This window comes from Leiobunum rupestre, chromosome 3, assembly GCF_980474605.1.
Source record: "Leiobunum rupestre chromosome 3, qqLeiRupe1.1.hap1, whole genome shotgun sequence".
Classification (NCBI taxonomy): Eukaryota; Metazoa; Arthropoda; class Arachnida; order Opiliones; family Sclerosomatidae; genus Leiobunum; species Leiobunum rupestre.
Window position 1 is genome coordinate 59277156 of NC_143386.1, and position 17966 is coordinate 59295121.

Here is a 17966-nt window from a genome sequence, read left to right on the forward strand (position 1 = left end):
CGTTGCCGAAACCCGGGATCGAACCAGGGACCTTTAGATCTTCAGTCTAACGCTCTCCCAACTGAGCTATTTCGGCCCCGAAGCAAACCGTCGGACGTCGTTCCGAGTCGCTTTTATTTAACCCCTCCCCCTACCACTTAACTATTTAAAGATTAAAATTTCGGAGCACGTTGCCGAAACCCGGGATCGAACCAGGGACCTTAAGATCTTCAGTCTAACGCTCTCCCAACTGAGCTATTTCGGCCCCGAAAGAAACCGTCGGACGTCGTTCCGAGTCGCTTTTATTTAACCCCTCCCCCTACCACTTAACTATTTAAAGATTAAAATTTCGGAGCACGTTGCCGAAACCCGGGATCGAACCAGGGACCTTAAGATCTTCAGTCTAACGCTCTCCCAACTGAGCTATTTCGGCCCCGAAAGAAACCGTCGGACGTCGTTCCGAGTCGCTTTTATTTAACCCCTCCCCCTACCACTTAACTATTTAAAGATTAAAATTTCGGAGCACGTTGCCGAAACCCGGGATCGAACCAGGGACCTTTAGATCTTCAGTCTAACGCTCTCCCAACTGAGCTATTTCGGCCTCGAAGGAAACCGTCGGACGTCGTTCCGAGTCGCTTTTATTTAAATCCTCCCCCTACCACTTAACTATTTAAAGATTAAAAATTCGGAGCACGTTGCCGAAACCCGGGATCGAACCAGGGACCTTTAGATCTTCAGTCTAACGCTCTCCCAATTGAGCTATTTCGGCCCCGAAGGAATCCGTCGGACGTCGTTCCGACTCTTCCGAGTCGCTTTTATTTAACCCCTCCCCCTACCACTTAACTATTTAAAGATTAAAATTTCGGAGCACGTTGCCGAAACCCGGGATCGAACCAGGGACCTTTAGATCTTCAGTCTAACGCTCTCCCAACTGAGCTATTTCGGCCCCGATAAAAATGGTCGGACATCGTTCCGAGTCGCTTTTATTTAACCCCTCCCCCTACCACTTAACTATTTAAAGATTAAAAATTCGGAGCTCGTTGCCGAAACCCGGGATCGAACCAGGGACCTTTAGATCTTCAGTCTAACGCTCTCCCAACTGAGCTATTTCGGCCCCGAAGAAAACCGTCGGACGTCGTTCCGAGTCGCTTTTATTTAACCCCTCCCCCTACCACTTAACTATTTAAAGATTAAAAATTCGGAGCTCGTTGCCGAAACCCGGGATCGAACCAGGGACCTTTAGATCTTCAGTCTAACGCTCTCCCAACTGAGCTATTTCGGCCCCGAAGAAATCCGTCGGACGTCGTTCCGAGTCGCTTTTATTTAACCCCTCCCCCTATCACTTAACTATTTAAAGATTAAAATTTCGGAGCACGTTGCCGAAACACGGGATCGAACCAGGGACCTTTAGATCTTCAGTCTAACGCTCTCCCAACTGAGCTATTTCGGCCCCGAAGCAAACCGTCGGACGTCGTTCCGAGTCGCTTTTATTTAACCCCTCCCCCTACCACTTAACTATTTAAAGATTAAAATTTCGGAGCACGTTGCCGAAACCCGGGATCGAACCAGGGACCTTTAGATCTTCAGTCTAACGCTCTCCCAACTGAGCTATTTCGGCCCCGAAGCAAACCGTCGGACGTCGTTCCGAGTCGCTTTTATTTAACCCCTCCCCCTATCACTTAACTATTTAAAGATTAAAATTTCGGAGCACGTTGCCGAAACACGGGATCGAACCAGGGACCTTTAGATCTTCAGTCTAACGCTCTCCCAACTGAGCTATTTCGGCCCCGAAGCAAACCGTCGGACGTCGTTCCGAGTCGCTTTTATTTAACCCCTCCCCCTACCACTTAACTATTTAAAGATTAAAATTTCGGAGCACGTTGCCGAAACCCGGGATCGAACCAGGGACCTTTAGATCTTCAGTCTAACGCTCTCCCAACTGAGCTATTTCGGCCCCGAAGCAAACCGTCGGACGTCGTTCCGAGTCGCTTTTATTTAACCCCTCCCCCTACCACTTAACTATTTAAAGATTAAAATTTCGGAGCACGTTGCCGAAACCCGGGATCGAACCAGGGACCTTTAGATCTTCAGTCTAACGCTCTCCCAACTGAGCTATTTCGGCCCCGAAGCAAACCGTCGGACGTCGTTCCGAGTCGCTTTTATTTAACCCCTCCCCCTACCACTTAACTATTTAAAGATTAAAATTTCGGAGCACGTTGCCGAAACCCGGGATCGAACCAGGGACCTTTAGATCTTCAGTCTAACGCTCTCCCAACTGAGCTATTTCGGCCCCGAAGCAAACCGTCGGACGTCGTTCCGAGTCGCTTTTATTTAACCCCTCCCCCTTCCACTTAACTATTTAAAGATTAAAATTTCGGAGCACGTTGCCGAAACCCGGGATCGAACCAGGGACCTTTAGATCTTCAGTCTAACGCTCTCCCAACTGAGCTATTTCGGCCCCGAAGCAAACCGTCGGACGTCGTTCCGAGTCGCTTTTATTTAACCCCTCCCCCTACCACTTAACTATTTAAAGATTAAAATTTCGGAGCACGTTGCCGAAACCCGGGATCGAACCAGGGACCTTAAGATCTTCAGTCTAACGCTCTCCCAACTGAGCTATTTCGGCCCCGAAAGAAACCGTCGGACGTCGTTCCGAGTCGCTTTTATTTAACCCCTCCCCCTACCACTTAACTATTTAAAGATTAAAATTTCGGAGCACGTTGCCGAAACCCGGGATCGAAACAGGGACCTTAAGATCTTCAGTCTAACGCTCTCCCAACTGAGCTATTTCGGCCCCGAAAGAAACCGTCGGACGTCGTTCCGAGTCGCTTTTATTTAACCCCTCCCCCTACCACTTAACTATTTAAAGATTAAAATTTCGGAGCACGTTGCCGAAACCCGGGATCGAACCAGGGACCTTTAGATCTTCAGTCTAACGCTCTCCCAACTGAGCTATTTCGGCCTCGAAGGAAACCGTCGGACGTCGTTCCGAGTCGCTTTTATTTAAATCCTCCCCCTACCACTTAACTATTTAAAGATTAAAAATTCGGAGCACGTTGCCGAAACCCGGGATCGAACCAGGGACCTTTAGATCTTCAGTCTAACGCTCTCCCAACTGAGCTATTTCGGCCCCGAAGGAAACCGTCGGACGTCGTTCCGACTCTTCCGAGTCGCTTTTATTTAACCCCTCCCCCTACCACTTAACTATTTAAAGATTAAAATTTCGGAGCACGTTGCCGAAACCCGGGATCGAACCAGGGACCTTTAGATCTTCAGTCTAACGCTCTCCCAATTGAGCTATTTCGGCCCCGAAGGAATCCGTCGGACGTCGTTCCGACTCTTCCGAGTCGCTTTTATTTAACCCCTCCCCCTACCACTTAACTATTTAAAGATTAAAATTTCGGAGCACGTTGCCGAAACCCGGGATCGAACCAGGGACCTTTAGATCTTCAGTCTAACGCTCTCCCAACTGAGCTATTTCGGCCCCGATAAACATGGTCGGACATCGTTCCGAGTCGCTTTTATTTAACCCCTCCCCCTACCACTTAACTATTTAAAGATTAAAAATTCGGAGCTCGTTGCCGAAACCCGGGATCGAACCAGGGACCTTTAGATCTTCAGTCTAACGCTCTCCCAACTGAGCTATTTCGGCCCCGAAGAAAACCGTCGGACGTCGTTCCGAGTCGCTTTTATTTAACCCCTCCCCCTACCACTTAACTATTTAAAGATTAAAAATTCGGAGCTCGTTGCCGAAACCCGGGATCGATCCAGGGACCTTTAGATCTTCAGTCTAACGCTCTCCCAACTGAGCTATTTCGGCCCCGAAGAAAACCGTCGGACGTCGTTCCGAGTCGCTTTTATTTAACCCCTCCCCCTACCACTTAACTATTTAAAGATTAAAAATTCGGAGCTCGTTGCCGAAACCCGGGATCGAACCAGGGACCTTTAGATCTTCAGTCTAACGCTCTCCCAACTGAGCTATTTCGGCCCCGAAGAAAACCGTCGGACGTCGTTCCGAGTCGCTTTTATTTAACCCCTCCCCCTACCACTTAACTATTTAAAGATTAAAAATTCGGAGCTCGTTGCCGAAACCCGGGATCGAACCATGGACCTTAAGATCTTCAGTCTAACGCTCTCCCAACTGAGCTATTTCGGCCCCGAAGGTAACCGTCGGACGTCGTTCCGAGTCGCTTTTATTTAACCCCTCCCCCTACCACTTAACTATTTAAAGATTAAAATTTCGGAGCACGTTGCCGAAACTCGGGATCGAACCAGGGACCTTTAGATCTTCAGTCTAACGCTCTCCCAACTGAGCTATTTCGGCCCCGAAGGAAACCGTCGGACGTCGTTCCGAGTCGCTTTTATTTAACCCCTCCCCCTACCACTTAACTATTTAAAGATTAAAATTTCGGAGCACGTTGCCGAAACTCGGGATCGAACCAGGGACCTTTAGATCTTCAGTCTAACGCTCTCCCAACTGAGCTATTTCGGCCCCGAAGGAAACCGTCGGACGTCGTTCCGAGTCGCTTTTATTTAACCCCTCCCCCTACCACTTAACTATTTAAAGATTAAAATTTCGGAGCACGTTGCCGAAACTCGGGATCGAACCAGGGACCTTTAGATCTTCAGTCTAACGCTCTCCCAACTGAGCTATTTCGGCCCCGAAGGAAACCGTCGGACGTCGTTCCGAGTCGCTTTTATTTAACCCCTCCGCCTACGACTAAACTATTTAAAGATTAAAAATTCGGAGCTCGTTGCCGAAACCCGGGATCGAACCAGGGACCTTTAGATCTTCAGTCTAACGCTCTCCCAACTGAGCTATTTCGGCCCCGAAGGAAACCGTCGGACGTCGTTCTGAGTCGCTTTTATTTAACCCCTCCCCCTACGACTAAACTATTTAAAGATTAAAAATTCGGAGCTCGTTGCCGAAACCCGGGATCGAACCAGGGACCTTTAGATCTTCAGTCTAACGCTCTCCCAACTGAGCTATTTCGGCCCCGAAGGAAACCGTCGGACGTCGTTCTGAGTCGCTTTTATTTAACCCCTCCCCCTACGACTAAACTATTTAAAGATTAAAAATTCGGAGCTCGTTGCCGAAACCGGGGATCGAACCAGGGACCTTTAGATCTTCAGTCTAACGCTCTCCCAACTGAGCTATTTCGGCCCCGAAGGAAACCGTCGGACGTCGTTCTGAGTCGCTTTTATTTAACCCCTCCCCCTACGACTAAACTATTTAAAGATTAAAAATTCGGAGCTCGTTGCCGAAACCCGGGATCGAACCAGGAACCTTTAGATCTTCAGTCTAACGCTCTCCCAACTGAGCTATTTCGGCCCCGAAGGAAACCGTCGGACGTCGTTCCGAGTCGCTTTTATTTAACCCCTCCCCCTACGACTAAACTATTTAAAGATTAAAAATTCGGAGCCCGTTGCCGAAACCCGGGATCGAACCAGGGACCTTTAGATCTTCAGTCTAACGCTCTCCCAACTGAGCTATTTCGGCCCCGAAGGAAACCGTCGGACGTCGTTCCGAGTCGCTTTTATTTAACCCCTCCCCCTACGACTAAACTATTTAAAGATTAAAAATTCGGAGCCCGTTGCCGAAACCCGGGATCGAACCAGGGACCTTTAGATCTTCAGTCTAAGTCTCTCCCAACTAAGCTATTTCGGCCCCGAAGGAAACCGTCGGACGTCGTTCTGAGTCGCTTTTATTTATCCCTCCCCCTACGACTAAACTATTTAAAGATTAAAAATTCGGAGCCCGTTGCCGAAACCCGGGATCGAACCAGGGACCTTTAGATCTTCAGTCTAAGTCTCTCCCAACTAAGCTATTTCGGCCCCGGAGGAAACCGTCGGACGTCGTTCTGAGTCGCTTTTATTTAACCCCTCCCCCTACGACTAAACTATTTAAAGATTAAAAATTCGGAGCCCGTTGCCGAAACCCGGGATCGAACCAGGGACCTTTAGATCTTCAGTCTAACGCTCTCCCAACTGAGCTATTTCGGCCCCGAAGGAAACCGTCGGACGTCGTTCCGAGTCGCTTTTATTTAACCCCTCCCCCTACGACTAAACTATTTAAAGATTAAAAATTCGGAGCCCGTTGCCGAAACCCGGGATCGAACCAGGGACCTTTAGATCTTCAGTCTAACGCTCTCCCAACTGAGCTATTTCGGCCCCGAAGGAAACCGTCGGACGTCGTTCCGAGTCGCTTTTATTTAACCCCTCCCCCTACGACTAAACTATTTAAAGATTAAAAATTCGGAGCCCGTTGCCGAAACCCGGGATCGAACCAGGGACCTTTAGATCTTCAGTCTAACGCTCTCCCAACTGAGCTATTTCGGCCCCGAAGGAAACCGTCGGACGTCGTTCCGAGTCGCTTTTATTTAACCCCTCCCCCTACGACTAAACTATTTAAAGATTAAAAATTCGGAGCCCGTTGCCGAAACCCGGGATCGAACCAGGGACCTTTAAATCTTCAGTCTAACGCTCTCCCAACTGAGCTATTTCGGCCCCGAAGGAAACCGTCGGACGTCGTTCCGAGTCGCTTTTATTTAACCCCTCCCCCTACGACTAAACTATTTAAAGATTAAAAATTCGGAGCCCGTTGCCGAAACCCGGGATCGAACCAGGGACCTTTAAATCTTCAGTCTAACGCTCTCCCAACTGAGCTATTTCGGCCCCGAAGGAAACCGTCGGACGTCGTTCCGAGTCGCTTTTATTTAACCCCTCCCCCTACGACTAAACTATTTAAACTTTAAAAATTCGGAGCCCGTTGCCGAAACCCGGGATCGAACCAGGGACCTTTAGATCTTCAGTCTAACGCTCTCCCAACTGAGCTATTTCGGCCCCGAATGAAACCGTCGGACGTCGTTCTGAGTCGCTTTTATTTAACCCCTCCCCCTACGACTAAACTATTTAAAGATTAAAAATTCGGAGCTCGTTGCCGAAACCCGGGATCGAACCAGGGACCTTTAGATCTTCAGTCTAACGCTCTCCCAACTGAGCTATTTCGGCCCCGAAGGAAACCGTCGGACGTCGTTCTGAGTCGCTTTTATTTAACCCCTCCCCCTACGACTAAACTATTTAAAGATTAAAAATTCGGAGCTCGTTGCCGAAACCCGGGATCGAACCAGGGACCTTTAGATCTTCAGTCTAACGCTCTCCCAACTGAGCTACTTCGGCCCCGAAGGAAACCGTCGGACGTCGTTCCGAGTCGCTTTTATTTAACCCCTCCCCCTACGACTAAACTATTTAAAGATTAAAAATTCGGAGCCCGTTGCCGAAACCCGGGATCGAACCAGGGACCTTTAGATCTTCAGTCTAAGTCTCTCCCAACTAAGCTATTTCGGCCCCGAAGGAAACCGTCGGACGTCGTTCTGAGTCGCTTTTATTTAACCCCTCCCCCTACGACTAAACTATTTAAAGATTAAAAATTCGGAGCCCGTTGCCGAAACCCGGGATCGAACCAGGGACCTTTAGATCTTCAGTCTAAGTCTCTCCCAACTAAGCTATTTCGGCCCCGAAGGAAACCGTCGGACGTCGTTCTGAGTCGCTTTTATTTAACCCCTCCCCCTACGACTAAACTATTTAAAGATTAAAAATTCGGAGCCCGTCGCCGAAACCCGGGATCGAACCAGGGACCTTTAGATCTTCAGTCTAACGCTCTCCCAACTGAGCTATTTCGGCCCCGAAGGAAACCGTCGGACGTCGTTCTGAGTCGCTTTTATTTAACCCCTCCCCCTACGACTAAACTATTTAAAGATTAAAAATTCGGAGCCCGTTGCCGAAACCCGGGATCGAACCAGGGACCTTTAAATCTTCAGTCTAACGCTCTCCTAACTGAGCTATTTCGGCCCCGAAGGAAACCGTCGGACGTCGTTCCGAGTCGCTTTTATTTAACCCCTCCCCCTACGACTAAACTATTTAAAGATTAAAAATTCGGAGCCCGTTGCCGAAACCCGGGATCGAACCAGGGACCTTTAAATCTTCAGTCTAACGCTCTCCCAACTGAGCTATTTCAGCCCCGAAGGAAACCGTCGGACGTCGTTCCGAGTCGCTTTTATTTAACCCCTCCCCCTACGACTAAACTATTTAAACATTAAAAATTCGGAGCCCGTTGCCGAAACCCGGGATCGAAACAGGGACCTTTAGATCTTCAGTCTAACGCTCTCCCAACTGAGCTATTTCGGCCCCGAAGGAAACCGTCGGACGTCGTTCCGAGTCGCTTTTATTTAACCCCTCCCCCTACCACTTAACTATTTAAAGATTAAAATTTCGGAGCACGTTGCCAAAACCCGGGATCGAACCAGGGACCTTTAGATCTTCAGTCTAACGCTCTCCCAACTGAGCTTTTTCGGGCCCGAAGGAAACCGTCGGACGTCGTTCCGAGTCGCTTTTATTTAACCCCTCCCCCTACCACTTAACTATTTAAAGATTGAAATTTCGGAGCACGTTGCCGAAACCCGGGATCGAACCAGGGACCTTTAGATCTTCAGTCTAACGCTCTCCCAACTGAGCTTTTTCGGGCCCGAAGGAAACCGTCGGACGTCGTTCCGAGTCGCTTTTATTTAACCCCTCCCCCTACCACTTAACTATTTAAAGATTGAAATTTCGGAGCACGTTGCCGAAACCCGGGATCGAACCAGGGACCTTTAGATCTTCAGTCTAACGCTCTCCCAACTGAGCTTTTTCGGCCCCGAAGGAAACCGTCGGACGTCGTTCCGAGTCGCTTTTATTTAACCCCTCCCCCTACCACTTAACTATTTAAAGATTGAAATTTCGGAGCACGTTGCCGAAACCCGGGGTCGAACCAGGGACCTTTAGATCTTCAGTCTAACGCTCTCCCAACTGAGCTATTTCGGCCCCGAAGGAAACCGTCGGACGTCGTTCCGAGTCGCTTTTATTTAACCCCTCCCCCTACCACTTAACTATTTAAAGATTAAAATTTCGGAGCACGTTGCCGAAACCCGGGGTCGAACCAGGGACCTTTAGATCTTCAGTCTAACGCTCTCCCACCTGAGCTATTTCGGCCCCGAAGGAAACCGTCGGACGTCGTTCCGAGTCGCTTTTATTTAACCCCTCCCCCTACGACTAAACTATTTAAAGATTAAAAATTCGGAGCCCGTTGCCGAAACCCGGGATCGAACCAGGGACCTTTAGATCTTCAGTCTATCGCTCTCCCAACTGAGCTATTTCGGCCCCGAAGGAAACCGTCGGACGTCGTTCCGAGTCGCTTTTATTTAACCCCTCCCCCTACGACTAAACTATTTAAAGATTAAAAATTCGGAGCCCGTTGCCGAAACCCGGGATCGAACCAGGGACCTTTAGATCTTCAGTCTATCGCTCTCCCATCTGAGCTATTTCGGCCCCGAAGGAAACCGTCGGACGTCGTTCCGAGTCGCTTTTATTTAACCCCTCCCCCTACGACTAAACTATTTAAAGATTAAAAATTCGGAGCCCGTTGCCGAAACCCGGGATCGAACCAGGGATCGAACCAGGGACCTTTAGATCTTCAGTCTAACGCTCTCCCAACTGAGCTACTTCGGCCCCGAAGGAAACCGTCGGACGTCGTTCCGAGTCGCTTTTATTTAACCCCTCCCCCTACGACTAAACTATTTAAAGATTAAAAATTCGGAGCCCGTTGCCGAAACCCGGGATCGAACCAGGGATCGAACCAGGGATCGAACCAGGGACCTTTAGATCTTCAGTCTAACGCTCTCCCAACTGAGCTATTTCGGCCCCGAAGGAAACCGTCGGACGTCGTTCCGAGTCGCTTTTATTTAACCCCTCCCCCTACCACTTAACTATTTAAAGATTAAAATTTCGGAGCACGTTGCCGAAACCCGGGGTCGAACCAGGGACCTTTCGATCTTCAGTCTAACGCTCTCCCAACTGAGCTATTTCGGCCCCGAAGGAAACCGTCGGACGTCGTTCCGAGTCGCTTTTATTTAACCCCTCCCCCTACGACTAAACTATTTAAAGATTAAAAATTCGGAGCCCGTTGCCGAAACCCGGGATCGAACCAGGGACCTTTAGATCTTCAGTTTAACGCTCTCCCAACTGAGCTATTTCGGCCCCGAAGGAAACCGTCGGACGTCGTTCCGAGTCGCTTTTATTTAACCCCTCCCCCTACGACTAAACTATTTAAAGATTAAAAATTCGGAGCCCGTTGCCGAAACCCGGGATCGAACCAGGGACCTTTAGATCTTCAGTTTAACGCTCTCCCAACTGAGCTATTTCGGCCCCGAAGGAAACCGTCGGACGTCGTTCCGAGTCGCTTTTATTTAACCCCTCCCCCTACGACTAAACTATTTAAAGATTAAAAATTCGGAGCCCGTTGCCGAAACCCGGGATCGAACCAGGGACCTTTAGATCTTCAGTCTAACGCTCTCCCAACTGAGCTATTTCGGCCCCGAAGGAAACCGTCGGACGTCGTTCCGAGTCGCTTTTATTTAACCCCTCCCCCTACGACTAAACTATTTAAAGATTAAAAATTCGGAGCCCGTTGCCGAAACCCGGGATCGAACCAGGGACCTTTAGATCTTCAGTCTAATGCTCTCCCAACTGAGCTATTTCGGCCCCGAAGGAAACCGTCGGACGTCGTTCCGAGTCGCTTTTATTTAACCCCTCCCCCTACGACTAAACTATTTAAAGATTAAAAATTCGGAGCCCGTTGCCGAAACCCGGGATCGAACCAGGGACCTTTAGATCTTCAGTCTAACGCTCTCCCAACTGAGCTATTTCGGCCCCGAAGGAAACCGTCGGACGTCGTTCCGAGTCGCTTTTATTTAACCCCTCCCCCTACGACTAAACTATTTAAAGATTAAAAATTCGGAGCCCGTTGCCGAAACCCGGGATCGAACCAGGGACCTTTAGATCTTCAGTCTAACGCTCTCCCAACTGAGCTATTTCGGCCCCGAAGGAAACCGTCGGACGTCGTTCCGAGTCGCTTTTATTTAACCCCTCCCCCTACGACTAAACTATTTAAAGATTAAAAATTCGGAGCCCGTTGCCGAAACCCGGGATCGAACCAGGGACCTTTAGATCTTCAGTCTAACGCTCTCCCAACTGAGCTATTTCGGCCCCGAAGGAAACCGTCGGACGTCGTTCCGAGTCGCTTTTATTTAACCCCTCCCCCTACGACTAAACTATTTAAAGATTAAAAATTCGGAGCCCGTTGCCGAAACCCGGGATCGAACCAGGGACCTTTAGATCTTCAGTCTAACGCTCTCCCAACTGAGCTATTTCGGCCCCGAAGGAAACCGTCGGACGTCGTTCCGAGTCGCTTTTATTTAACCCCTCCCCCTACGACTAAACTATTTAAAGATTAAAAATTCGGAGCCCGTTGCCGAAACCCGGGATCGAACCAGGGACCTTTAGATCTTCAGTCTAACGCTCTCCCAACTGAGCTATTTCGGCCCCGAAGGAAACCGTCGGACGTCGTTCCGAGGGGTAAGGATAATAACGCCAACTCCCCATTACCCCAACTAAAAATTCCCATAACGCCAACGACCATAACGCCAACGGCCCATAACAACAACTGCTGGTGTAATGAACAATTGGTGTTATGGACCGTTGGCGTTATGGGATGCTTAAAACGCCAACTCGATTTCGAGATACAGCGGCAGTTGGCGTTGTGGTCTGCTCATAACGCCAACTTGATTTCGAGATACAGCGGCAGTTGGCGTTGTGGTCTGCTCATAAAGCCAACTCGATTTCGAGATACATCAGATTGTTGTATTTTTATACCCCGTGCACCGCCAAAGCATTACAGGGGTTACTCATCATCTGTCCCGGCCGAGCCGTCGACCTGTATACAAAGATAGGAAGTGCTTCCTAAATCACATACACACAACGGTATACACCCGTATACAGCGGCAGTTGGCGTTGTGGTCTGCTCATAAAGCCAACTCGATTTCGAGATACAGCGGCAGTTGGCGTTGTGGTCTGCTCATAAAGCCAACTCGATTTCGAGATACAGCGGCAGTTGGCGTTGTGGTCTGCTCATAATGCCAACTCGATTTCGAGATACAGCGGCAGTTGGCATTGTGGTCTGCTCATAACGCCAACTTGATTTCGATATACAGCGGCAGTTGGCGTTGAGTCTGCTTATAAAGCCAACTCAATTTCGAGATACAGCGGCAGTTGGCGTTGTGGTCTGCTCATAAAGCCAACTCGATTTCGAGATACAGCGGCAGTTGGCGTTGTGGTCTGCTCATAAAGCCAACTCGATTTCGAGATACAGCGGCAGTTGGCGTTGTGGTCTGCTCATAATGCCAACTCGATTTCGAGATACAGCGGCAGTTGGCGTTGTGGTCTGCTCATAACGCCAACTGGATTTCGAGATACAGCGGCAGTTGGCGTTGTGTTCTGCTCATAAAGCCAACTCGATTTCGAGATACAGCGGCAGTTGGCGTTGTGGTCTGCTCATAACGCCAACTGGATTTCGAGATACAGCGGCAGTTGGCGTTGTGGTCTGCTCATAAAGCCAACTCGGTTTCGAGATACAGCGGCAGTTGGCGTTGTGGTCTGCTCATAAAGCCAACTCGATTTCGAGATACAGCGGCATTTGGCGTTGTGGTCTGCTCATAAAGTCAACTCGATTTCGAGATACAGCGGCAGTTGGCGTTGTGGTCTGCTCATAACGCCAACTGGATTTCGAGATACAGCGGCAGTTGGCGTTGTGGTCTGCTCATAAAGCCAACTCGATTTCGAGATACAGCGGCAGTTGGCGTTGTGGTCTGCTCATAAAGCCAACTCGATTTCGAGATACAGCGGCAGTTGGCGTTGTGGTCTGCTCATAACGCCAACTTGATTTCGAGATACAGCGGCAGTTGGCGTTGTGGTCTGCTCATAAAGCCAACTCGATTTCGAGATACATCAGATTGTTGTATTTTTATACCCCGTGCACCGCCAAAGCATTACAGGGGTTACTCATCATCTGTCCCGGCCGAGCCGTCGACCTGTATACAAAGATAGGAAGTGCTTCCTAAATCACATACACACAACGGTATACACCCGTATACAGCGGCAGTTGGCGTTGTGGTCTGCTCATAAAGCCAACTCGATTTCGAGATACAGCGGCAGTTGGCGTTGTGGTCTGCTCATAAAGCCAACTCGATTTCGAGATACAGCGGCAGTTGGCGTTGTGGTCTGCTCATAATGCCAACTCGATTTCGAGATACAGCGGCAGTTGGCATTGTGGTCTGCTCATAACGCCAACTTGATTTCGATATACAGCGGCAGTTGGCGTTGAGTCTGCTTATAAAGCCAACTCGATTTCGAGATACAGCGGCAGTTGGCGTTGTGGTCTGCTCATAAAGCCAACTCGATTTCGAGATACAGCGGCAGTTGGCGTTGTGGTCTGCTCATAAAGCCAACTCGATTTCGAGATACAGCGGCAGTTGGCGTTGTGGTCTGCTCATAATGCCAACTCGATTTCGAGATACAGCGGCAGTTGGCGTTGTGGTCTGCTCATAACGCCAACTGGATTTCGAGATACAGCGGCAGTTGGCGTTGTGTTCTGCTCATAAAGCCAACTCGATGTCGAGATACAGCGGCAGTTGGCGTTGTGGTCTGCTCATAACGCCAACTGGATTTCGAGATACAGCGGCAGTTGGCGTTGTGGTCTGCTCATAAAGCCAACTCGGTTTCGAGATACAGCGGCAGTTGGCGTTGTGGTCTGCTCATAAAGCCAACTCGATTTCGAGATACAGCGGCATTTGGCGTTGTGGTCTGCTCATAAAGTCAACTCGATTTCGAGATACAGCGGCAGTTGGCGTTGTGGTCTGCTCATAACGCCAACTGGATTTCGAGATACAGCGGCAGTTGGCGTTGTGGTCTGCTCATAAAGCCAACTCGATTTCGAGATACAGCGGCAGTTGGCGTTGTGGTCTGCTCATAAAGCCAACTCGATTTCGAGATACAGCGGCAGTTGGCGTTGTGGTCTGCTCATAAAGCCAACTCGATTTCGAGATACAGCGGCAGTTGGCGTTGTGGTCTGCTCATAACGCCAACTGGATTTCGAGATACAGCGGCAGTTGGCGTTGTGGTCTGCTCATAATGCCAACTCGATTTCGAGATACAGCGGCAGTTGGCGTTGTGGTCTGCTCATAACGCCAACTGGATTTCGAGATACAGCGGCAGTTGGCGTTGTGGTCTGCTCATAAAGCCAACTCGATTTCGAGATACGGCGGCAGTTGGCGTTGTGGTCTGCTCATAACGCCAACTGGATTTCGAGATACAGCGGCAGTTGGCGTTGTGGTCTGCTCATAAAGCCAACTCGATTTCGAGATACAGCGGCAGTTGGCGTTGTGGTCTGCTCATAAAGCCAACTCGATTTCGAGATACAGCGGCATTTGGCGTTGTGGTCTGCTCATAAAGTCAACTCGATTTCGAGATACAGCGGCAGTTGGCGTTGTGGTCTGCTCATAACGCCAACTGGATTTCGAGATACAGCGGCAGTTGGCGTTGTGGTCTGCTCATAAAGCCAACTCGGTTTCGAGATACGGCGGCAGTTGGCGTTGTGGTCTGCTCATAAAGCCAACTCGATTTCGAGATACAGCGGCAGTTGGCGTTGTGGTCTGCTCATAAAGCCAACTCGATTTCGAGATACAGCGGCAGTTGGCGTTGTGGTCTGCTCATAAAGCCAACTAAAATTATTTTTGAATAATTATTTAATTTATTTATCATATTTATGAATAAATTTATTATTCATAGTTATTAATCATAATCTCTTTTTTCGTTCGAAAGTCAACTATCATGAAAACGGCCAAATCCGAGTTTTCTCGAAGGTTTCCCGCGTTTTTCCTTCGCTCATGAAAACGTAGACTATGGAAGTCATTAGACTCATTACAAATGCTACGATAGTAAAGTAAAATGCACACATCTAATCAGCACCAGGTTTTAGCAACAATTTTAGCAAACTATTTTAGTTTGAATATAACTTGACTTCTTAAGAAATATTGACTTGATATACATAATTAATTGTAATTATTTAAAAACCATATTAATTATTAAATATAAAATAAAACACTATTAACAATTAAATATATAAATAAAATACTATTAATTATTAAATATATAAATAAAATACTATTAATTATTTAATATATAAATAAAATACTATTAATTATTTAATATATAAATAAAATACTATTAATTATTAAATATATAATAATAACACTAATAATTATTACATATAAAAATAAAACACTAATAATTATGAAATTTATAAATAAAACACCAATAATTATGAAATTTATAAATAAAACACCAATAATTATGAAATTTATAAATAAAACACTAATAATTATGAAATTTATAAATAAAACACCAATAATTATGAAATTTATAAATAAAACACCAATAATTATGAAATTTATAAATAAAACACCAATAATTATGAAATTTATAAATAAAACACCAATAATTATGAAATTTATAAATAAAACACCAATAATTATGAAATTTATAAATAAAACACCAATAATTATGAAATTTATAAATAAAACACCAATAATTATGAAATTTATAAATAAAACCCTTAATTATTAAATATACGAAGGAAGAAGAAACGAAGACTGAAACTGTTCCTTTTTCGAAACACGTTCTTGGGGCTAACAATAGAGGCCGATGTATATCTATTGAAATCAGTGACAAAGAACTTTGACATTTCTTAAATTCCGCTGTCAAGTGACCAGTGCTAGAAGTATCAAGAACACCATTGTAAAGGAATCCCACCTGCCAACAGGTTTTAGCCTCAGTGTGGCTTACTCGCACGTGCGCAGTCAAAGATTCAAATTCTCGTAAAAAAGGAACAGGGACGACTTGTTGTCTGACATCCAGTGACGTTTCTTTCGGGGAATAAGTCGATGTCTTTCCCCTTTACTCCTTCCTTCGCGAGTTTTATAGAGAGTGTTGTCGTCTGATACAATTTTGAAAACTTGTAACGTCACAGCTGTAGTGTTAATAGTGGCCGCCATGACAGTTACCGTTTTTTATCAATAGGCAAATTACAATGGTGACGTCGCAGGGTTTCAGACGACAACACTCTATAGTCTAGAGGATAACGGAGGTTTTTTTCTCAAATCGTGCACTTTTTGATTAAAGCATGCAAATTTGTGGAAAAATACTTTGGAGTATGTAAAACCAAAAAAAGATTAGAGGCATTCTCTATCTATGCTGTGACAGGTGTGACAAGCTGTCAAAGTTGATGAAAAAGTGTAAACTTACCTTTTTGAGCAACCCTCTCGAAAGGCAGCCCGGTGCGCGCGCCGCTCGCCGCTTTGCGCTATAGAGAAGAGACGGGGGTCGGTCTATAACGGTAAACACAAGCCGAATACGCGTAGATTCGCAGTGCATTGATACAATTTTTATAGATATAGATATTTAAGAACACCGTGTATATTTTCAAGTTCCCCTTCGACTTTAAATGTATTAAATATTTTTATCCTCTAAATATACATATAATATTGTTTAAGGAACTTAATAAGGGCAGCCATATTCTTCTTATATAAATTATAAAAATTTTCATTAAAATAATAAAAAAAGCTTATTATTACTCTCTTAAAGGGATAATGAAATGTTAAAATAACTTATTTTCAGTTTATTCCGCTCCAAAATTAAGTATAATCCCGATTTTTTAAAAATTGAAATTAAATAATTCCAACGAAAGAAAATCGGAATTATACTTAATTTTGGGAGCATAATAGACTGAAAGTAGGTTATTTTACTTTATTTTTAATGGTAAATTTGTAGTAAATCTACAGGTGCATACTTTAACTTGGTAATATATCATAGCTAGTCATTTAAAGGTACGGTATTGCGAAACTGGCAAGTGGCTGTCAGCTGGAAAAAACCTTTCACACACAATAGAACTCCGATGGAAAAGCTTACATCTCTATTGCGATGGACGGTAGCGGGACCTGAGATTTGTCGAGTGGTTCAACAATTTACAGATATTATTGGATTCAAAAGTTCTAAAAATCAGACATTTCATCAAGACGCCAACTTCTCAAAACCAATTTTTAGAAGACGTCCAGTCACTCATATCAGTCCTGAATGACATGGGAAATCCGTTTGCCGATGCAAGCGAAGATTTGCTTATTTTGGATACACGGCAAATTTTGGACAAAAGAATAGCGAATTCTCTAAAAAATATAAAAACCATTGGGGAACTCCAATCAAATGAGCTATTGTGCAAGCGTCTTGTCGATTGTACCGTGGAAATTACGGATGTTCTGAAGAAAAACAAATTTCCTCTTTTCAGCAGACCGCCACAAAAAGAGAAATGCTAAAGCCAGCTTCAAATTTCGAGTATTAAAAGCGACAGAAATTTATTTTCGAGACTTTATAAAGCGTCTCAAGTACGAAGTGGAGACCTTGATGTTTTTTTTAATCATTAAAATCAAGCTTTTCCGCCATCATTGAGGTTTTGCAACAAATCCGATTTACTTTCGTGTTTAGAAGATCTGTTGACAGACTAGGAGGATATTCTAAAATCAGGTCTCGAATCCGACATGGTCATCATCGACGGCGCTGCAATCATCAATATGATAAAGCGTGGAAACGCTAAAACATTTTTAGATTACGCTGCGACATTTTCTAAATACCTAGTTGGTCAGTTTACCGGTTGCGTTCGTCGTGTTGACGTTGTCTTTGACGTGTACATAACGGGTACCCTTAAAGAGAACGCGAGGAAGAAGCGTGGTAAAGGTGCAAGAATAAGAGTGGATGGTCGCGAGGATTTACCAAAAAACTGGCCAGAGTTTTTAAGAGAAAACGAAAACAAGAAAGAACTCTTTAGATTCTTGAGTGTCTACGCCGTTACAGCTAAAAATCCTGGAGCTATATACATTACGAACAGAGAAAATGTTCTTAGTTCCATCAAAGGTAATCTTAAAAACCTTTCTCCGTGCTCCCACGAAGAAGCTGATACCAGGATGTTCCTACACGCTCTAGACGAAGCGAAGCAGGGAATGAAATACATC

At 46.3% G+C, this 17966-nt stretch overlaps 49 non-coding genes across 49 annotated transcripts; all 49 read right to left on the minus strand.

The window, feature by feature from the left end:
• Positions 1 to 3: 3 nt before the first annotated feature.
• TRNAF-GAA (transfer RNA phenylalanine (anticodon GAA)) lies at positions 4 to 76 on the minus strand. Its single transcript has one exon. It is a non-coding gene; the product is annotated as a tRNA-Phe (tRNA).
• A 95-nt stretch (positions 77 to 171) lies between these two features.
• Positions 172 to 244, minus strand: TRNAF-GAA (transfer RNA phenylalanine (anticodon GAA)). Its single transcript has one exon. It is a non-coding gene; the product is annotated as a tRNA-Phe (tRNA).
• A 95-nt stretch (positions 245 to 339) lies between these two features.
• TRNAF-GAA (transfer RNA phenylalanine (anticodon GAA)) lies at positions 340 to 412 on the minus strand. Its single transcript has one exon. It is a non-coding gene; the product is annotated as a tRNA-Phe (tRNA).
• Positions 413 to 507: 95 nt separating this feature from the next.
• On the minus strand, positions 508 to 580 carry TRNAF-GAA (transfer RNA phenylalanine (anticodon GAA)). Its single transcript has one exon. It is a non-coding gene; the product is annotated as a tRNA-Phe (tRNA).
• Positions 581 to 675: 95 nt separating this feature from the next.
• Positions 676 to 748, minus strand: TRNAF-GAA (transfer RNA phenylalanine (anticodon GAA)). The gene has a single exon. It is a non-coding gene; the product is annotated as a tRNA-Phe (tRNA).
• A 104-nt stretch (positions 749 to 852) lies between these two features.
• Positions 853 to 925, minus strand: TRNAF-GAA (transfer RNA phenylalanine (anticodon GAA)). The gene has a single exon. It is a non-coding gene; the product is annotated as a tRNA-Phe (tRNA).
• Positions 926 to 1020: 95 nt separating this feature from the next.
• On the minus strand, positions 1021 to 1093 carry TRNAF-GAA (transfer RNA phenylalanine (anticodon GAA)). Its single transcript has one exon. It is a non-coding gene; the product is annotated as a tRNA-Phe (tRNA).
• A 95-nt stretch (positions 1094 to 1188) lies between these two features.
• TRNAF-GAA (transfer RNA phenylalanine (anticodon GAA)) lies at positions 1189 to 1261 on the minus strand. Its single transcript has one exon. It is a non-coding gene; the product is annotated as a tRNA-Phe (tRNA).
• Positions 1262 to 1524: 263 nt separating this feature from the next.
• TRNAF-GAA (transfer RNA phenylalanine (anticodon GAA)) lies at positions 1525 to 1597 on the minus strand. The gene has a single exon. It is a non-coding gene; the product is annotated as a tRNA-Phe (tRNA).
• A 263-nt stretch (positions 1598 to 1860) lies between these two features.
• Positions 1861 to 1933, minus strand: TRNAF-GAA (transfer RNA phenylalanine (anticodon GAA)). The gene has a single exon. It is a non-coding gene; the product is annotated as a tRNA-Phe (tRNA).
• Positions 1934 to 2028: 95 nt separating this feature from the next.
• Positions 2029 to 2101, minus strand: TRNAF-GAA (transfer RNA phenylalanine (anticodon GAA)). Its single transcript has one exon. It is a non-coding gene; the product is annotated as a tRNA-Phe (tRNA).
• Positions 2102 to 2196: 95 nt separating this feature from the next.
• TRNAF-GAA (transfer RNA phenylalanine (anticodon GAA)) lies at positions 2197 to 2269 on the minus strand. Its single transcript has one exon. It is a non-coding gene; the product is annotated as a tRNA-Phe (tRNA).
• A 95-nt stretch (positions 2270 to 2364) lies between these two features.
• TRNAF-GAA (transfer RNA phenylalanine (anticodon GAA)) lies at positions 2365 to 2437 on the minus strand. Its single transcript has one exon. It is a non-coding gene; the product is annotated as a tRNA-Phe (tRNA).
• A 95-nt stretch (positions 2438 to 2532) lies between these two features.
• Positions 2533 to 2605, minus strand: TRNAF-GAA (transfer RNA phenylalanine (anticodon GAA)). The gene has a single exon. It is a non-coding gene; the product is annotated as a tRNA-Phe (tRNA).
• Positions 2606 to 2868: 263 nt separating this feature from the next.
• On the minus strand, positions 2869 to 2941 carry TRNAF-GAA (transfer RNA phenylalanine (anticodon GAA)). The gene has a single exon. It is a non-coding gene; the product is annotated as a tRNA-Phe (tRNA).
• A 95-nt stretch (positions 2942 to 3036) lies between these two features.
• On the minus strand, positions 3037 to 3109 carry TRNAF-GAA (transfer RNA phenylalanine (anticodon GAA)). Its single transcript has one exon. It is a non-coding gene; the product is annotated as a tRNA-Phe (tRNA).
• A 104-nt stretch (positions 3110 to 3213) lies between these two features.
• Positions 3214 to 3286, minus strand: TRNAF-GAA (transfer RNA phenylalanine (anticodon GAA)). Its single transcript has one exon. It is a non-coding gene; the product is annotated as a tRNA-Phe (tRNA).
• A 104-nt stretch (positions 3287 to 3390) lies between these two features.
• On the minus strand, positions 3391 to 3463 carry TRNAF-GAA (transfer RNA phenylalanine (anticodon GAA)). Its single transcript has one exon. It is a non-coding gene; the product is annotated as a tRNA-Phe (tRNA).
• Positions 3464 to 3558: 95 nt separating this feature from the next.
• Positions 3559 to 3631, minus strand: TRNAF-GAA (transfer RNA phenylalanine (anticodon GAA)). Its single transcript has one exon. It is a non-coding gene; the product is annotated as a tRNA-Phe (tRNA).
• A 95-nt stretch (positions 3632 to 3726) lies between these two features.
• TRNAF-GAA (transfer RNA phenylalanine (anticodon GAA)) lies at positions 3727 to 3799 on the minus strand. Its single transcript has one exon. It is a non-coding gene; the product is annotated as a tRNA-Phe (tRNA).
• A 95-nt stretch (positions 3800 to 3894) lies between these two features.
• Positions 3895 to 3967, minus strand: TRNAF-GAA (transfer RNA phenylalanine (anticodon GAA)). The gene has a single exon. It is a non-coding gene; the product is annotated as a tRNA-Phe (tRNA).
• Positions 3968 to 4230: 263 nt separating this feature from the next.
• Positions 4231 to 4303, minus strand: TRNAF-GAA (transfer RNA phenylalanine (anticodon GAA)). Its single transcript has one exon. It is a non-coding gene; the product is annotated as a tRNA-Phe (tRNA).
• A 95-nt stretch (positions 4304 to 4398) lies between these two features.
• On the minus strand, positions 4399 to 4471 carry TRNAF-GAA (transfer RNA phenylalanine (anticodon GAA)). Its single transcript has one exon. It is a non-coding gene; the product is annotated as a tRNA-Phe (tRNA).
• A 95-nt stretch (positions 4472 to 4566) lies between these two features.
• Positions 4567 to 4639, minus strand: TRNAF-GAA (transfer RNA phenylalanine (anticodon GAA)). The gene has a single exon. It is a non-coding gene; the product is annotated as a tRNA-Phe (tRNA).
• A 95-nt stretch (positions 4640 to 4734) lies between these two features.
• Positions 4735 to 4807, minus strand: TRNAF-GAA (transfer RNA phenylalanine (anticodon GAA)). Its single transcript has one exon. It is a non-coding gene; the product is annotated as a tRNA-Phe (tRNA).
• Positions 4808 to 4902: 95 nt separating this feature from the next.
• On the minus strand, positions 4903 to 4975 carry TRNAF-GAA (transfer RNA phenylalanine (anticodon GAA)). Its single transcript has one exon. It is a non-coding gene; the product is annotated as a tRNA-Phe (tRNA).
• A 95-nt stretch (positions 4976 to 5070) lies between these two features.
• TRNAF-GAA (transfer RNA phenylalanine (anticodon GAA)) lies at positions 5071 to 5143 on the minus strand. The gene has a single exon. It is a non-coding gene; the product is annotated as a tRNA-Phe (tRNA).
• Positions 5144 to 5238: 95 nt separating this feature from the next.
• Positions 5239 to 5311, minus strand: TRNAF-GAA (transfer RNA phenylalanine (anticodon GAA)). The gene has a single exon. It is a non-coding gene; the product is annotated as a tRNA-Phe (tRNA).
• A 95-nt stretch (positions 5312 to 5406) lies between these two features.
• On the minus strand, positions 5407 to 5479 carry TRNAF-GAA (transfer RNA phenylalanine (anticodon GAA)). The gene has a single exon. It is a non-coding gene; the product is annotated as a tRNA-Phe (tRNA).
• Positions 5480 to 5909: 430 nt separating this feature from the next.
• Positions 5910 to 5982, minus strand: TRNAF-GAA (transfer RNA phenylalanine (anticodon GAA)). Its single transcript has one exon. It is a non-coding gene; the product is annotated as a tRNA-Phe (tRNA).
• Positions 5983 to 6077: 95 nt separating this feature from the next.
• TRNAF-GAA (transfer RNA phenylalanine (anticodon GAA)) lies at positions 6078 to 6150 on the minus strand. The gene has a single exon. It is a non-coding gene; the product is annotated as a tRNA-Phe (tRNA).
• A 95-nt stretch (positions 6151 to 6245) lies between these two features.
• Positions 6246 to 6318, minus strand: TRNAF-GAA (transfer RNA phenylalanine (anticodon GAA)). The gene has a single exon. It is a non-coding gene; the product is annotated as a tRNA-Phe (tRNA).
• Positions 6319 to 6413: 95 nt separating this feature from the next.
• On the minus strand, positions 6414 to 6486 carry TRNAF-GAA (transfer RNA phenylalanine (anticodon GAA)). The gene has a single exon. It is a non-coding gene; the product is annotated as a tRNA-Phe (tRNA).
• Positions 6487 to 6581: 95 nt separating this feature from the next.
• On the minus strand, positions 6582 to 6654 carry TRNAF-GAA (transfer RNA phenylalanine (anticodon GAA)). Its single transcript has one exon. It is a non-coding gene; the product is annotated as a tRNA-Phe (tRNA).
• Positions 6655 to 6749: 95 nt separating this feature from the next.
• TRNAF-GAA (transfer RNA phenylalanine (anticodon GAA)) lies at positions 6750 to 6822 on the minus strand. Its single transcript has one exon. It is a non-coding gene; the product is annotated as a tRNA-Phe (tRNA).
• Positions 6823 to 6917: 95 nt separating this feature from the next.
• Positions 6918 to 6990, minus strand: TRNAF-GAA (transfer RNA phenylalanine (anticodon GAA)). The gene has a single exon. It is a non-coding gene; the product is annotated as a tRNA-Phe (tRNA).
• Positions 6991 to 7085: 95 nt separating this feature from the next.
• TRNAF-GAA (transfer RNA phenylalanine (anticodon GAA)) lies at positions 7086 to 7158 on the minus strand. Its single transcript has one exon. It is a non-coding gene; the product is annotated as a tRNA-Phe (tRNA).
• A 431-nt stretch (positions 7159 to 7589) lies between these two features.
• Positions 7590 to 7662, minus strand: TRNAF-GAA (transfer RNA phenylalanine (anticodon GAA)). The gene has a single exon. It is a non-coding gene; the product is annotated as a tRNA-Phe (tRNA).
• Positions 7663 to 8765: 1103 nt separating this feature from the next.
• On the minus strand, positions 8766 to 8838 carry TRNAF-GAA (transfer RNA phenylalanine (anticodon GAA)). Its single transcript has one exon. It is a non-coding gene; the product is annotated as a tRNA-Phe (tRNA).
• A 95-nt stretch (positions 8839 to 8933) lies between these two features.
• On the minus strand, positions 8934 to 9006 carry TRNAF-GAA (transfer RNA phenylalanine (anticodon GAA)). The gene has a single exon. It is a non-coding gene; the product is annotated as a tRNA-Phe (tRNA).
• Positions 9007 to 9977: 971 nt separating this feature from the next.
• On the minus strand, positions 9978 to 10050 carry TRNAF-GAA (transfer RNA phenylalanine (anticodon GAA)). The gene has a single exon. It is a non-coding gene; the product is annotated as a tRNA-Phe (tRNA).
• A 95-nt stretch (positions 10051 to 10145) lies between these two features.
• Positions 10146 to 10218, minus strand: TRNAF-GAA (transfer RNA phenylalanine (anticodon GAA)). The gene has a single exon. It is a non-coding gene; the product is annotated as a tRNA-Phe (tRNA).
• A 95-nt stretch (positions 10219 to 10313) lies between these two features.
• TRNAF-GAA (transfer RNA phenylalanine (anticodon GAA)) lies at positions 10314 to 10386 on the minus strand. Its single transcript has one exon. It is a non-coding gene; the product is annotated as a tRNA-Phe (tRNA).
• A 95-nt stretch (positions 10387 to 10481) lies between these two features.
• TRNAF-GAA (transfer RNA phenylalanine (anticodon GAA)) lies at positions 10482 to 10554 on the minus strand. Its single transcript has one exon. It is a non-coding gene; the product is annotated as a tRNA-Phe (tRNA).
• A 95-nt stretch (positions 10555 to 10649) lies between these two features.
• TRNAF-GAA (transfer RNA phenylalanine (anticodon GAA)) lies at positions 10650 to 10722 on the minus strand. The gene has a single exon. It is a non-coding gene; the product is annotated as a tRNA-Phe (tRNA).
• Positions 10723 to 10817: 95 nt separating this feature from the next.
• Positions 10818 to 10890, minus strand: TRNAF-GAA (transfer RNA phenylalanine (anticodon GAA)). Its single transcript has one exon. It is a non-coding gene; the product is annotated as a tRNA-Phe (tRNA).
• A 95-nt stretch (positions 10891 to 10985) lies between these two features.
• Positions 10986 to 11058, minus strand: TRNAF-GAA (transfer RNA phenylalanine (anticodon GAA)). Its single transcript has one exon. It is a non-coding gene; the product is annotated as a tRNA-Phe (tRNA).
• A 95-nt stretch (positions 11059 to 11153) lies between these two features.
• On the minus strand, positions 11154 to 11226 carry TRNAF-GAA (transfer RNA phenylalanine (anticodon GAA)). The gene has a single exon. It is a non-coding gene; the product is annotated as a tRNA-Phe (tRNA).
• Positions 11227 to 11321: 95 nt separating this feature from the next.
• On the minus strand, positions 11322 to 11394 carry TRNAF-GAA (transfer RNA phenylalanine (anticodon GAA)). The gene has a single exon. It is a non-coding gene; the product is annotated as a tRNA-Phe (tRNA).
• Between the last annotated feature and the right edge of the window lie 6572 nt (positions 11395 to 17966).